The sequence below is a fragment of the Pinus tabuliformis genome, chromosome 6 (assembly GCF_031772625.1).
Source record: "Pinus tabuliformis cultivar Carrire ecotype Pingquan chromosome 6, CPIR1, whole genome shotgun sequence".
Classification (NCBI taxonomy): domain Eukaryota; kingdom Viridiplantae; phylum Streptophyta; class Pinopsida; order Pinales; family Pinaceae; genus Pinus; species Pinus tabuliformis.
This window is the reverse complement of record NC_142292.1, coordinates 746,554,157-746,568,052: the sequence shown is the minus strand read 5'-3', so window position 1 is coordinate 746,568,052 and position 13,896 is coordinate 746,554,157. Positions and strand designations below refer to the sequence as shown.

Here is a 13,896-nt window from a genome sequence, read left to right as displayed (position 1 = left end):
CACTATGTTTTTCCCAACATTCAAATTGAAATACGTGTCCCATGACCTTGGTTATTATTCTTTTTTACATAGAAAATCAACTAGGGTTGTTACAAATCCATCCTCCTTGGGTTAACACCATCTTCAGTGTTAAATGACACTTATAAACCAACAAAACACATGCCGCCCATGGAGGTTTATAACTTAGCTCGATGCAACAATTACATCATATAATACTGTTGAATATATAACCAACATATCATGAACACCAGACTGGTCATTGGAGATTTATAACATAGCTCGTTGCAATATTTACATATATACGCATAAAAAAACATAACAAGAACACAACATCAAAACATATATAAAAATGTATCCGCTCAACCAGTGAATAGAGAAGGATACATATCTTACATTCGATCATCCATCTCCCATGTAGCTTCATGGGCCCAAAGTGCTTCCACTAGACTTTAACTTGGTCGATTGCTTGATTCTGGAGCATGATCATCTTTCACTGCAAAATGCACTGAGGTTCCGACTGGAATTCTCCTTCCTGATTCGCTTGCAATATAGACCAGTCAATCACATGATCAACATCTTTCACATACTTCTTAAGCAATGAAACATGGAAAAATCATGGACTTTTACCACTAGAGGCAGTGCAAATTGGCAGGCTAATGGTCCAACCCTATCTAGGATCTCGAAAGGCCCACAATATCAAGGTGATAACTTGGCACATGATCCAATCCTCCAGAAGATCCTCTTGGGCTTAATGCGCAAGTACACATGCTCCCCAACCTGAAACCCATTAAATAACCTATGCTGATTTGGATAACTCTTATGTCTATCATGTGCCGCCTTTAGATTCTTCTTGATAATATGCATTTCCTGTTCCATCTCTACCAACATGCCTGGCCCAAACAATACCTTGTTCACTAGATCACTCAAACTGATGGGAGTACTACAACTCTGCCCATAAAGTGCCTCAAATGGACTCATCCCTAATGACTGATGTTACCCATTATTGTAAGCAAACTCAACCAATGGAAGGTACTCCTTCGACATCCTCTTCTGGTGCATGCCATACATTCTCAACGTGTCCTCCAGAATCCTGTTGACTCACTTTGTATGTCCATCTGTCGACGAATGATAAGTTATACTAAAGGCCAACTCTGTCCCCAGAACTGCAAATAACTCTTTCCAAAACCTAGAAGTTAACTTGGCATCTATGTCTAACACAATCTTCCTAGGAATACCATGTAACCTCACTATCTCCCTGATGAAGACCTAGGGTACCTCACTAGCTGAATTAGTAGAATTCATTGGAATGAAGTGAGCTACCTTAGTCAACCTGTCCACCACAACCATAATAGAATCATGTTGTCTAGATGTCCTCGACAAACCTATAATGAAGTCCATGAAAATGACCTCCCATTTCCACTCTGGAATCAAAATCGGCTACAATAAATCACATGGATGCTGCACTCTGCTTTTACCTATTGATATTATAATCACCTCGTTATAAACTCAACCTCCTCTTTCTTCAAATTCGACTAATGGTAGAACTTCTTAATTGTTGTTAATGTCTTCTGATATCCCAGGTGACTTGAATATGACTTAATATTGAAATTCCCGCAAGATAAGCTTCTTGAGCTCACTTTTTTCCAACACATAGATCCTGTCCCTAAATTTGACCAAGCCATTTTCCATGAGATGATAATCCACATCCTGTTCACCTGTACCCTACCGTTATAACTAGTGCTTAAGCCATTGGTACCTGTCATCATGTTGTCCTGCCTGCAAGATCCTATCCTATAAATATGTCCCATATGAACTCATAGTTGTTATTTTATTTATCTGTACTCTTCTGTTAAGAGCATCTGCAACCCTATTCTCTTTACCCTTAATGTACATCATCTCAAAGTTAAACTCACTGAGTGTGGCCAACCACCTAGCTTGCCTAACATTCAGATTTGGTTGGTCAAATAAGTACCTTAGCCCACTGTGATCACTCATTAAAATTAATCTCCTTCCAAGAAGATAGTGTCTCCACATCTTCAATGCATGAGTGATCGCTTCCAACTCAAGATCATGTGTCACATAGTTTTGCTCATGCTCATTCAGTTTCCTTGACTCATAGCATACCACTTGTCCTTCCCACATAAGGACTTCACCAAGTCTTATGTTGTAATCATTTGTACACACCAAAAACTCTTTATCTAGATTTGCAGTCTTCAATACTAGAGCATTTGTAAGCAAGGCTTCAACTGCTCAAAACTAGCTACACATTCCTATGTCCATTCAAAATTCTCCCCTTTTCATTGCAAGGATGTAATATGATAGGAAATCCATGAGAATTTCTTGATGAAATACCTGTAATAACCTACTATCCCCATGAATGATTTGACCTCATCCACATTCCTAGGAGTTTCCCACTCCATGATAACAATGATATTTTCTAGGTCCAGTGCTATACCTTCCTTGGAAACCACATGCCCCAAGTAATGAACTTCCATATAAAAGAAACTACATTTACTAAGTTTGGGAGACAATCGATGCTCTCTCAACAATCTTAACACTACTGCCAGATGTTCTGCATGCTCTTCCTCATTAGAATATATCAATATGCCATCAATGAATACTATCATAAACTTTTCCTTATAATGATGCAACACACTAATAATAAAACACATGAAAGTAGATAGAGCATTAGTCAAACCAAAAGGAACTTCAACAAATCATAATGCCCATACCTAGTCTGGAAATCAGTCGTGTCAATGTCCTCTTCTTTGATGTGTACCTGATGATATCATGATCTCAAATCAATCTTTGAGAACACTGTTGCTCCATTTAGCTGATCAAACAAGTCATCAATTTGTAACAAAGGGTACCTGTTCTTAATGGCCACCTTGTTTAGTTGCTTGTAATAAATACATAACCTAAGAGTACTATCCTTCTTCTTAAAAAATAATACTGGTGCACCCCAAGGTGACACACTTAGCCTAATTTATCCCTTGTTAAGCATTTTCTTCAACTGCAACTTTAGTTCCACCAACTCTGGAGTGTTCATCATGTAAGGTGCCTTCGATGTTGGTGTTTCTCCCAACATCAACTCACTAGAAAAGTCAACTTGCTTATGAGGTGATAACTCTGAAATCTTTGCTGGAAATACATCATGAAACTGTTGCAAAATCGGGTACCTCTTCAAGACCTCATTATCCTCAACATCCTTCCCTCTATGACTAGAAATATGAACTGCAAACAATACACATATTTTCCTACTACTGCACTTGGCTTGCAAAATTGTAACCATTCTCATCAATGTAAGCTTCTTCTTACCCTGCAAGATTCTCTTCTCTCCATCATCACCCAAGCATTAAATAACCTTATCATAACAATTCACCTTAGACCTATAAATGTATAACCAATCCATACCCAACAACGTACTGCATGATCCCAATGGAAGCACATTTAGATGCGTTTATGTAGACATACCATTCAACTCAAATGCACAAGATCTTACCCAATGATGAACTCTTTTCTTAGTACCTGTAGCCAACTTCACCAACCAAGACTCTACATGCACTTCTTTATTCAAGCCACACTTATCCACCAAGTCAAGATTGATATAGCTATAGTTAGATCCAGGGTCAATCAAAATAGAAACAACTTTATCACAAATCTTACCTTCCATCTTGATAATAGATGCCTGATGATCAACCTGCCTATTATCTAATGTTGCATAAATTCGAGGAATACTCTGTCCAACATCCCCAACTGTTTGTGCCTCCTAAGCACTGTAAATATAGGGTTTTCCACCATGATGCTGTGGACAATCTCTCCCGCGATGATCCTTGCCACAAGTTCAACATTGCAAAATCTTCCCGCCATCACCCTTGCTCTTCTCCTATGACTGAAATCTTTATCCTTTGTAAACTACATTAAACTTATTGTACAGTGTCACATTCTCCTTGTCATATGTATCCTGAGGTTTTCCTCTCTTCGTAGCCCACTTTCCTTTATTCTTACAATTACCTTTGTAATCTAGCTTATACTTAGTCTTGCACTTTGATTTCTAATAATAGTGCTTCATCTTTCTGATGGCTTCCTCTAGTGATCTAGGCTCATCAAACTCAATCCTGTCCTTGAATGATACCAACATCCCACAGATGAATCTCTGAACATTTTCCTTCTCCTCCTTAATATAAGGCAAATAAATTAACAACTCCAAGAATCTGCTAATATAATCCTCATCATTCATACATCCAATCATTAACTCATAGAACTCCTTTTCCCTATCATTGTAGTATATTTTAGATATATACTTCTTCCTGAAAATTCTCTTGAACTCACTCCAAGTCAACTCCCCTTCTAGGATTCCTTTGACATTCTTCACATCTTCCCACCAAATGTATGATTTTCCTTTAAGACTGAAAGTAGCTATGTTGGCTTTCATATTCTTTGAGTAGTCATAAAATATGAAGAACTTATTCATCCCAGGCAACCAAGATTCCGCATATTGTGAATTCTTCACTTCTCCATCAAATTTAGGAGGTTTTTCTTTCTTGAACTCCTCTAGAAAGCACTGCTTTTCACTCCTACTATATGGATGGTGACGATGATGACAATGTTGTCTCTCTAAACCAAAACTAGAGTGGAACACCTGATCATTATCCCTCCTGTTAGGTGTATCCAACAACCTACCATCTCCGATTGTGTCATCCATGTCAAACCTATATCTTGACTGAGACCTGCTACCATATGTCCCATTGGTCCTTTTCTCCTATCCATGACTGATCCTAAGCAGTCCTTGTCTCTGCAAATTTGAAAAACTCTGAAGGATCACTGCATTAACCTCTACTTGCTTTTCCTGTACCCTAGAATGTCTTTCCTGTGACTGCATGATCATATCATTATCGGCCTTTTAACTTCTGATCTTTGCTTTCAAACTCCTCAATGCGTCTACTATGACAGGGGAGTACTCATAACCATGTTGTTCATCTAATCTGTAGGGAGGATAATGTGAATTGTAGTCCACCACTTTTCTTTTCATCCTTATCCTCTACTTCCTGCATACATACCATGTCATATAAACCAAATATAAACACAATCAACATACCTTAGTGAAGTTCAAGGAAGGCTATATATATATATATATATATATATATATATATATATATAATGAAATTCACATATCAATCGAATCAACATCAACATCATCAACCTCTACATGATGACACAACTAAAACAATGGCCATCACAATGCTTGCATAACATACATACATCGAACTGACATGCATGCATGACAAACAAATTTTGTCCATCTAGTCCAAGTGTTGAACCTAGGAGTTTTGATACCAATCTGTAACCACCCCTCCCACATTTATCCAGTTTCACTGGCCTACGGGGGTAAACATGAGAGGAAGAGCTACTATGACCTTACTTGACTCCCTAGATCTAATTAAGGAAGTGGGGCTGACTAATGATGACAAATTAATTACTCAAAACATCCCAAAGGGGCTACATGTCACTCATAGGATGAACAACCACCCTAGGTGTCCAAACCCTGAGTTGGACCTCTTTTTCTTTGCCTTGGGCCCAAAAATGAACCCACAAGAAGGCCTTTGCATCCATGTTTTTTGAATAATCCAACTGCATGCACAACATTGCATCCATGCAGTTGTAGCCCAAATTATCCAGTTTAGAGGTTGTGGTCCCAAATTTTGAGCCACCATTTCATACTAGCTTTCAAATCACCGCCCAAAACTCAGTGAGACTTTCCATAATGATAAATAACAACAAGAAAAAACTATCCATACCAAACTTGATCAAACTTGACCTAACCAGGCCTAACCATGGTAGTCATTTCATCAAACATATGGCGAACATGTGATCTACACGTCATGAATGCATATATGAACATATGGGTCTAAAAATTATCTGCGAATCATCAAGAAGGTATAATTCCCATTCATAATAGCTGCAATAACATTTGTTGGATCATGCACTCAATAACCATTCATCAAATAATCAAAAAATGTCAAGAGCCATAAATAGAACCTCTTATGGAACTATGCTTATAACCAACATATAACCAGAATAATAACCATGATAGAACAACCATCAAAGCCACATAATAACAAGTACAAGTATTCACATAATACAATAGGAAAAGAGCTCTTATTATCATATGCAAAATCCAACCAAGTTAGGGAATTTTACATACCACCCAACCATAAATTGGGCTGAACCAAATATCCCTTTCAACCAATCGCCCCTGCGCCATATTCCAAATGTGAGTGTGGGATCTCCTAGAATAAACCAAACAAAACAAAACCAGGGCTTCGAGAGGGCAAACCACCTTAAACCTCAACCAATGATTCCATGTCACGATCAAACATCACTAACACCAACCAGATCGGTCTCTATCCAAGCTGTCTAGGGCTCCGGGAACTAATAACTCAACCCACAACCTTCCAGGGCTCCAGAGAGTTTGTCCAACTGATTCGGATTTAGACAGGAACGCAACAAATTACAGAGATAACCATAAACACAGATATGCAGCGGAAATAATACTTCATTTCATTACTGTAAAATACTGAAATATGCTTAGAACCAGAAATGGAAATAAACCAGCTAGGGTGATGGTAGCTTACCTCTGAGAAGCGATGTGGTGGCTACATGCCTCTGAATTGTGTTACAATGAGGCTCAAAGGCCTATTTATTGTTGAGAAATAATGGAAAACCTTTCACATCCCGAAACCTAACCCTAGAAGATGAAACGCAAAATTGTGGGCCCCGTTTGGGTAAATTGGTACATCAATTTCCCGGGGTCATAACTTTGGCATACGATCTCCGTTTGACACGTGCAATAGCTTGTTAGAAAGATCTAGCTGCCCAGATTTCCCAAAAAACGTCGTTTAGGGCCTCAAAATGGCTCCGGAAGCTCAGGACCTGAAAAACTGCTAAAAATAGTAAACTGTGCTACAATTTAGGAAACTGAAAAAGCTGAAAGAGACAGTTGGGGGGGTCCAAATGGGATAGGTGGGTAGCCACCAACATCCACCTGGATCATTCCTCCCCCCTTAGGAAGCAATGGTCCCCATTGCATTGAGTTCCTCCCTGAGATGAGGAAGCTTCTGCTGAGCTGGGTCTCTGGTGAGCTGTTCTGTAATCTCTGATGTGACCAGAAATGGTGGGAAGCATGGTCGACGATGGTCCACATTGAACACTCGGTGCAAGCGAAGAAATGGAGGAATGCTGTGCTTCAAAGCATTATTGCCCGTAGCCTTGGTACTGGTGTAAGGACCATGTCGGAGTGGTCAGAGCTTCTGACGGGCTCTTGTAAGGCGTTCTTTCTGCAGATGTAACCAAACTTTGTCGCCCACCTGAAACTTGTGTGGTACCCCGGTGGGTGAGGAGAAGTTGTTCTTGTGTTCTATCATGAACGTATCCCTTTGCTGCTGCTACTGCGTGGAGGAACCCTTTGTGGGGGTCATGGATGTAGCAACGATCTTCCCCTTACTTTGGGAGTGAGCCAGACAGATGAATTTCCTGGTCTGGGAGATGAGCTTGCTGCCTTTCTTAGCAGTGATCAAAGAGGTGGCGGTAAGTAGGGCTACCTCCGGTATCCTGTATAATGAATCACCCAAAGAAATAATGACAGCGCGAGGCCTTGACTCATACACAACATGTCTCCTCCACAAGTATGGTTGGCCTAATAGTACATCGCAAACATCCAGAGGTGTAACATCACACAATACCTCATCTATGAAGGGCTTGATGCTGTAGGGAAGGCGGCACTGCTAGCGAACTTTGAGATCTCGTCCTTCATGAAGCCACCGATACTGTACGGTTGCGGGTGTGGTGTAGTCGGTAGGCCCAACCGCTTCATGACCTCTGCTGAAACAAGGTTCTTTTGGCTGCCACTGTCAACAATGAATTGCAGTGGCGAACCCTTCACCCACATCTGTGAGTGGAAAAGACGCTCCCCTTCGTTTGGATTTTCGAACTCATTTTTCTGGATCTTGGCGGTGGCAACAATGGCGCTGGGATCCGCATCAATGACCTGCTTCCCTTTGCCATTCCCCTTGTCGGGTTCTGGCTCAGGGTCGAAACATGTATCTGATTTGGAAGCCTTCAACTCGGCCACTAGCGACTGCTTGGTCCGGCACTCACTTGTGTTATGAGTGGGACTCTTGTGGAACTCACACCACTTTACTGTGTCCTTCTTCAGCTTCATGATGTTGTTCTTTTCTTGCGGCTTCGATGGGTTGTCTTGGGTCACCCCGCCTTGGCTTTGTCCTTTGGGCTTCGGATTGGCAGATCCAAAGTCTTGCTTCTTCTGTTTGAACTTTTGCTCAATTTTGACAGCATATCGGTACGCTGTGCCGAGTGAGGGGATGTTCAATAACTCCATCTCTTCCTGGATGTATCTGTGTAGGTAGCCGCGGTATTTGAGTACCAGAAGCAGCTCAGAATATTTGATACCCAACTGTGTGCGAAGGGTATGAAAAATGTTTGTGAACTCCAGCACATCTTGGTCTCGTCCCTGCCGCAGTGTGGTCCATTTGATGTATTTGCCCTCATAGCTTTTGACAGGTTAGTACTGCTCCTTGATGGCATCCTGGAAGTCATTCCAAGTGGGTGTGGCTGAAAAGAGTGAGCCTGTACTTTCATCCTTCTGCTCGCAGTAGGTTTCCTACCAGTCCTTGACGTGGGGGGCTGCTTTGAGAAGAGTGAAAACAATATTTTCCCGACTTGAAAATTCATGAATAGAAAAATAACCCTCTAGCAGATTTAACCATTTATCTATGGCATGTGCGTTTATTTGACCCTCGAATATTGGGATTTCAAAATTAACTTGTACCTTAAATGGCGTGGCGTTTCCAGAGTAGCTGCTAGAAGCTGTTGCGTTGCCTCTGGATAGCCGCTGAAGAATCTGGGCAAAGTTGTCCATCATTGCGTTCCGTTGTCGCTCGAGGGCTTCTTCGAGCAAGATTTTGATAGGATCTCCTGCCCCCTCGTCTTTCTTCTCATCCGCCATGGGAGGCCGTCGAGATTTGCGAGGCTGGTGTTGCAAAGGTTCGACCAGTTCAAGCCCTAACTCCTTATATCCCGACCTCGTTGGGGACATGCAAAGAAAAACAGAGAAAAAGCAGACCGCTATGATACCACTGATCCAGATTTAGATAGGAACACAACAAATTACAGAGATAACCATAAACACAAATATGCAGCGGAAATAATACTTCATTTCATTACTGTAAAATACTAAAATATGCTTACAACCAGAAATGGAAATAAACCAGCTAGGGCGATGGTAGCTTATCTCTGAGAAGAGATGTGGCGGCTACATGCCTCTAAACTATGTTACAATGAGTCTCGAAGGCCTATTTATTGTTGAGAAACAATGGAAAACCTTTCACATCCCGAAACCTAACCCTAGAAGATGAAACACCAAATTGTGGGCCCCGTTTGGGTAAATTGGTACATCAATTTCCCGGGGTCGTAACTTTGGCATACGATCTCCATTTGATGCATACAATAGCTCGTTAGAAAGATCTATCTGAGCACTACCATGGACCCATGTTGCCTCAGATTTCCCAAAAAACGTCGTTTAGGGCCTCAAAACGGCTTCGGAAGTTCAGGACCCGAAAAAATGCTAAAAATAGTAAACTGTGCTACAATTTAGGAAACTGAAAAAGCTGAAAGAGACAGTTGTGGGGTTCCAAATGGGATAGGTGGGTGGCTACCAACATCCACCTGGATCACCAACCCAGCTCCAAGACTAGTAACTCAACCCACTAATGGCTTTAGAGCATTTGTCCAACCTAGGCTCTAGGACAAGTAACTTAACCCAAGTTGTTCCAGGGCTTCCAGAGCATTTTTTCCAACCCAAAACCATAAGGAATTATGAGCACAAAATAGAAAACAATCAAGTTGAAAAACCCACAACACGATGGCTATCTAGGAAATGACAATGCAAGGCTAAAACCACTATTAATCTAGGAAATCCTCCATGCCAATGACATAACATAACCAGAAAACCACGTGCATATACCATGTGTTAGACTCCGTCTCATGTCAGAGATTGATTCTTCTTCAAAACCCTGTTTTGAAGAAGAAATCATTAATGTGTGGTTTTAGATTATGTAATTCATGCTTCAGCTCCAGCTCTTCAAAAGGCAGTGATTTCAAGCTCCTATCCCTGCACAAGCACAATTCAAAACATCATCAGCAGCAATCAGAGGCAAAGCAAGTTACAAGCAGGTGATGATGGATGGCAAGGAATAATGAGTGTAAGGGTTTTTTGAATTTGATGGTATGTTCGATCATCCAAGCTTGCCTATGGCTGGAGACACCTGTCAGTTATTAGAAATACAATGTCATTCAAAGCTTGCTGCTCATCGTATTCAACGCCCCAAAAATGGTAGTAAAGGTGATGGGTCAGGTGATAATGGAGACTCACGAATGGGATTAGAATCTCCATTGCTGTGGTTGCGGGCAGATCCTGAGATGGCGTATTTGGCACAGATACAACTCCATCAAACTGTGTAGATGTGGATAAGTCAATTGGAAAAGGACAAGGATGTTGTTGCACAACTACAAGCAATTGCAACGTTGTGTAGTTTTCCACGATTGTCAGCTTTGAACAACAGCCTTATTGATTCAAAAGTGTTCTGGAGAGTGAGGATTGAGTCAGCATTTGCTTTAGCAAAAACAGCTACAGAGGAAACTGACTGGGCTGGCCTCATGCATTTAATTAAGTTCTACAAAAGTCGGCGCTTTGATCCAGATATTGAACTTCCAAGGCCAAACGACTATCATGATTTTTCTGAGTACTTTGTTCTTGAGGTAATGATGTAAGGCAGTTCCAAGTGCAATTGCTATTGTGAGGGGCAGAGATGGAAAAAGTCCACCAGAAGCAATTGATTTTATTTTGCAGTTGTTAAAGTATAACGACAATAGTGGAAATTCATACTCAGATGTATATTGGCTGGCAGCACTTGTGGACTCGATAGGCAAGATCGAATTTGGGCAACAGAGTATTCAAGCGTTACTGCCACTCTTAAAGCGAATAAACTCTCTCTTGCAATTTGACAGATTGATGCCAAGCCACAATGGAGTCTTAACCATCAGTTGCATTCGTACTTTGACACAAATTGCATTGAAATTGTCGCACTTTGTACCCATGGGACGCTTGGAAGAACTTATAAAACCATTCCAAGACGTTCAAAGCACGCCATGGCAAATTCGTTTGAAAACGATTAAAGCACTGATTGATCTTGAGGCACATAAAAATGGCCTTAATGGTGCTCTCTCTTCAGCCGTGAAATTTATAGTAGACGAATCATCCTTGCAAATACAAATGAAAGCATTGTCTACACCTATGTCAAATGCAACGGAAGTTGGGAAACAGGACCAACAGTTCTGCATTTTCAGATTTGCTTCATCTGCTTGAAAGCTGCAAAGCTTTTGTAAATGTTAATCTGCGGCATCATGTTTTCTGTGTTTTGCAGACCCTTGCAGGCCGACCTGCGACTCTTTTTGGTGTCGCAAAACCGAAGAGGCTTATCATCTCAGAAAAAGCCATGATGTTGAAAGAACAGAAGGCAAAGTCGGGTTCAATGAAGATACGGTTTCAAAATGTCAAGAAGCTAATGCTGACCAAGTTCGTGTGAGTTCTGAGGCATTAAAATTCTTTAGAGTGCTGCTCATATGAGCGGCTAGAATTATTGGGCGATTTGGTTTTGAAACATGCCATTAGTTGCCATCTATTCTTGAAATATGAAAAGAAGCATGAAGGTCAATTATCAGAACGACGAGCTTGGTGGATTTCAAATGCGACACTTCATCGTTTAGCAATGACTCACAATTTGCCGGAATATATTCGGGATGAGCCATTTGATGCACGTCAATGGGTTGCCCCTGGAACGCTTTACCGAAGACTTATTCCCTGTTGCTGCAATATTAAAAATCTCAGTGACAATACAAATTGTTTTATCTGCAAGGAAGATAAGGTGGTTAAATTTGGGAGAGTTTGTGTTGCCAGACCAGGTGGATGTGCTGTCCTCGTATCTAAGCTCTGACCCCCGATACATTGTGCCTGCAATGTCATTGAAATGTCTCAACAAATTCTCTGCTAAAATTGGTCAAAAAGCTATGCCGCACTTTCGCTATTAGTGGATCTATCATTGAGAGACTGCGAAAAGGGGTGTGGAATGAGATACCTAGACATCAGTCAGCAGCAGATGTGCTTCCAGAGGATTCATGTAGGAATACAAATGCAGCTAGAAAAGAATATTGTCTGATGGACCTTCCAGTACGAGCAACTTTTCTGATTTTTGATCAATTAGTTTTAGCATTCAAGTGCCCAATAGAAAGAGCTTTCGGTATGGAAGGAACATTTGCAAGTATTGAAGTTATCCAACAAGCGGTCGGTTTGCGAGGATATGCTCAGCGAGATCCCTTCATAGAGTACAAGCTTGAACTCTGTTTTTTACCTACAGTTATTGGCGCACCAATATTTTGGCATTGCTGCAATATAAAACACAATTGTATCTTGTAAATGTTGTGACGCTGAGTAGGGAGCTTATGTATCAGCAGGCTGTGCGACGATTTGCTCATTTTAATGCTATATAATTTAGTAATCCTGCTTCTGTTTTTGAATTGCTTATGATTGCCCTCGATGAAAAGGAGCAAGCAGGATTGTGGCAGAAACAGGATGGGCCCAGAGGGAATGGACAATACAACATGTTCTATCCTTGAAATTGTTTTTGAAGCCTCCAAATCATATGGCCAATGATGGTACATTTGTACAGGTGGCATGTTTGAGAAACTTTTTAAGATATTCGAGAAATGTTGATATTATATTTTTTATGGTGAAGAATGGATTGCACGGATGACAGTTGTCTTGTAAAAAATCATGTTGATTGTGTTCCCTGGAGTATAAATGGCTTTAAAAAAATCGAAGTTGGTCGAGTGGTTCTCTGCTGCCTGCGATTTAATGATTTAAAGATGGTAGCTTTTGTCGTTATCATGACACAGTGCAGGTGAAAGATATTTTGACAGTCTATTGCGATTCCTTCAAAGAATAGGTTCCGGCTCGTAAATATTTCTACAAGTCCAACAAACTTGTTGCTATAAGTTGAGAACAAGTACATATTCTCATGAAGGTGGTGACTTGATGGATCAGCACGTGGAATTAGATTGTCGCATGCTGGATTGGATTGTGGGTCTTGATACTGAAATGAATGAGCTTGTTAAAGGAAGCCATCTGTACAAGTCAAAGGTGTCGATGGAGCAGGTAGTGCTCCCAGATGAGTAAAAAGAAATGCTATGTGGACTGCAGATAATTTTGGCAGATTTAAACAATACAGAAAGAATGCTGGTCTTGAAGATGTGATAACTTATGGAACAGGACTTATTATACTTCTCTGCGGGCCATCAGGAGCTGGAAAGACAATGATAGTCAATGCTGTTGCTCATCATCTTCTTCACTTGAAACGTGTTCTTGGTCCTCATTCACGCCACCGCAACAGAAAAATAGAAACGAATTTCCTATTTCAAGACCACCGAAATCAAAAAGATATGCGCTCCAGTTTTGCCTCATAATTAGCCAAATCATCAACAGAATGTTAGTTTAAAGTTTGTTTTATTAAAATAGCCAACGCATTTCCAGATTTGGGGAGCAGTTGCAAACTGGCATTCAGGATTCGATTGCCTGTAGCTTCAGCAAATGGGATTGACACCTGCCCTTCACTTTAGTCACCAGAAGACACCTGTTACCAGATGCATAAAATTCGTTTTCTTATCTATAACCTCAGTTAAGCAGCGCTCCAAAGATTTCAAAATAAACAAATTCGCCTATTTTCATCCTCAATTATGATTTCATGGGATTTTTGCTCCGGATTT

At 40.7% G+C, this 13,896-nt stretch overlaps 1 pseudogene; it reads left to right on the top strand.

The window, feature by feature from the left end:
• LOC149260892 (transcription initiation factor TFIID subunit 2 pseudogene) overlaps nt 1–11,663 on the top strand; it is a 54,709-nt pseudogene extending 43,046 nt beyond the window's left edge.
• Nucleotides 11,664–13,896: the final 2,233 nt, after the last annotated feature.